The sequence below is a fragment of the Leucopleurus acutus genome (assembly GCF_964270905.1).
Source record: "Leucopleurus acutus genome assembly, chromosome: 11".
Taxonomy (NCBI): domain Eukaryota; kingdom Metazoa; phylum Chordata; class Mammalia; order Artiodactyla; family Delphinidae; genus Leucopleurus; species Leucopleurus acutus.
In genome coordinates, this window is record NC_139152.1 from 78,235,300 (window position 1) to 78,238,313 (window position 3,014).

Below are 3,014 nucleotides of genomic sequence, written 5' to 3' on the forward strand. Positions count from 1 at the left end.
AGTAGACCGACATTTTTATAAGCTTACTTTTAATTCTGCATTTCACATGGAGAGCTTGACCCAGTTGTGAAATGACACACTTTCCATAGCCTGGTTGGGATTAACCTGACTGAACATATAGCAAATCAATTCACCCAAGGAATGGATGTCAACCTAGCCTTAAAGAGAAATTTTCTCTCTAAAGAAAACTTTGTACTAAATTCAACTTGATACTTATACAACTTTCATGATCGTCAATTCTTTTCCATTCTTATAAGTGATGATACTGAGTTTCAAATTGAAGCTGATGAGTTATAAAAATCTCCATTTAAAACATTCTAACTATGTTTACAGATATTTTATGACACCCAGGAGACATGAAATGCAGGATCATTAGTTCACTGGAAGATGAAGACTTGGGGAATTAAAATGCTTCTCAAACATAAATTTTCAAGTAAATGAAATCCAAAAATCAAACTTCCTATATGATAGGAATTGTTCAAAGCCATTAACAAAATATGAGATAGATATAATTTTTTCCCTATGTCATAGATGAAGAAATATAAGCATGGAGAGCTTAAGTAACTTGCCTAAGAGCTCACAGCTAGTAAGTAGCAGGGCAGGGATTTAAGGCAAACTGACTAGAGAGAACACATGTGATAACCAGCATAAATATACAGCTTCCCAGCTTCTGCTACTTCCCTTCTTTAGCTGGCATGTGTATCTTTGGGCTGTTTGGTACCAACTCTGATCCCATCTCTATGTGGCCTTATCTTTCAAGCATCCAACCCCTTCTCTAGCAAGTCTCACTGGCTTAGCTTGGATTAGTGTCTTCACTGTGGGTTTTTTACTTTAACACAAACAAGCAATTCCTTAATTCTCAGCAGACACTGACTGGGTCCTGGGTGTCCTAATTTAACTCATTTCTGGTACTATCTACCTGGACATAGCATCAGATCTCACAGGTTGAGGGCTCTGTCCAAAACACTCCCTCGACCCCACCCCCAAACTTCAGATGCCAATCGCAAGTCCAGGTTGTCACCTGTGCATCTGACCTGCTAGCTAGAGATCCTCTGATCTCCTGCAGCCGAATCCTTGGGTTCGATTAACTTGCTAGAGCATCTCACGTAAACATTTTACCTCCTAGATAACTGGTTTATTATGAAAGGATATAACTCGGGAACAGCCAGATGTAAGAGATTCACAGGACAAGGTATGAGGAAGGGGCTCAGGTTTTCCATGCCCTCTTGGTGCACCACTCTCCCAGCACTTCCATGTGATCACCAATCGGGAAACTCCAAATCCCGTCCTTTTGGGTTTGTTTGTTTGTTTTTGCACACCGCACAGCTTGTGGGATCTCAGTTTCCTGACCAGGGATTGGGCCACGTCAGTGAAAGCACCGAATCCTAAACGCTAGACCACCAGGGAACTTCCCCGTCCTTTGGGGGTTTTGTGGAGGCTTCGTTACATAGGCATGTCTGATGAAATCTGTGGCCATTGGCAAATAATTCAACCCCCAGTTCTTCTCCCCTCCCCAGAGGTGGGGGGGGGGGCGCGGGGCTGAAAGTTCCAACCCACTAATTACCTGGCCTTTCCCCTGGCAACCACCCTCCATCCTTAGGTGCTTTCCAAAAGTCACTTCATTAATATAAACTCATGTGTGGTTCAGAAGGGTTTGTTATGAGTATTAAGACACCTTTATCACTTAGGAAAGTCCAAGGGTTTTAGGAGCTCAGTGCCAGAAAGGGGCACAGGGACTGAATATATATTTCTTATTATAAATCACAAACGTCACAGTTTTCATGTTTAAGTTGTCAGGACATTAACTGGAAAACCACTCGAATGCACCTGCTACATCTCAATGAGTTCTTTACAATCAAGACTTGAGAAACAACCACAGGCAATAATATTAGGGAAGTAGAAGTGGGAGGATTACCAGTATTGATTACCTACTATGTACCAGGCACTGTAAGTTCTAAATGCATTACCTCATTTATCTTTGTAACAACACAACTAAATGAGGTCAAAGACTATCAAAGGGTCAGTCAGAACAATCAACAGTGTTAAAGAACAATGACAATACGAGATATTAGAAGACCGCAACAGCCTAAGAGGATTGAGCACAGAAAATGGTCCATGGGAAAAGCCTCAAAAAAATGGATTTAAATTTTTCTTAATTTATATTTTGAATGGGTATTATATGCAAAATTCAAAAGGTACATAAGAGGGTTTTTTGTTTGTTTGTTTTATATAGTCAAAATAGTTTATCGATTGGGACCATAAGCTTTTCTTTCATAAGAGTTTTGTAATGGACATTCTTCATTTGTGTCTGCCCCACATCTTTTCTTTGTAGTCCTTCTATATTATGAATTCTCCTTTCCACAGATAGAGACAAACAAAGACAACACATATCCTAAAACCCTTTGCTGCTAGGATATAGACATGTGACTCTATTCCAACAAACCCCAAACTTAAGCAAGACTTGGGATACAGGCGAAAACTTACACACACACTATTCTCCTAGTAAGTATGGCCCTGGGGCATTTGCTTTTCTGCAGGAACTGCAATGGGGATACTGGTGTTCAGTCCAGGTTTTATAGATGTTGAGCATCCCTTGGCAGCCACAGCAGGATTTCTGCTAGAACACCCCTGTGGTGTGTTTGGACATTTGTGATGTAGTTGGACATGTTTCCTGGCTGCTTTGCTTCTGACTGTATGACATGCAGGCTTTGTTTGTCAGCCCTCCCAGAAATTCTAGTTAATACTGTGCAATAAATTTTTACTGAAACTAGCTGGAATGGATTCTTTCTTTGAAAGAGGTCCCAAGGTACTGGGAATCTGGGATGGACTAGGTGACCTGGTTGGATAAGAAAAGAGTAGGGATGCGATACAGGTAAAACACTGGCACCCGGTAGTAAAAGAGTCATGAAAACTGTTGTAATACAAGTTAGGATGATACTGTTTCTTCCTTAGTTTAGGGAGATGCATCAATAGATTATATCTCAGGATGCCAAAATTAGAGTGAGCCCAGCCCC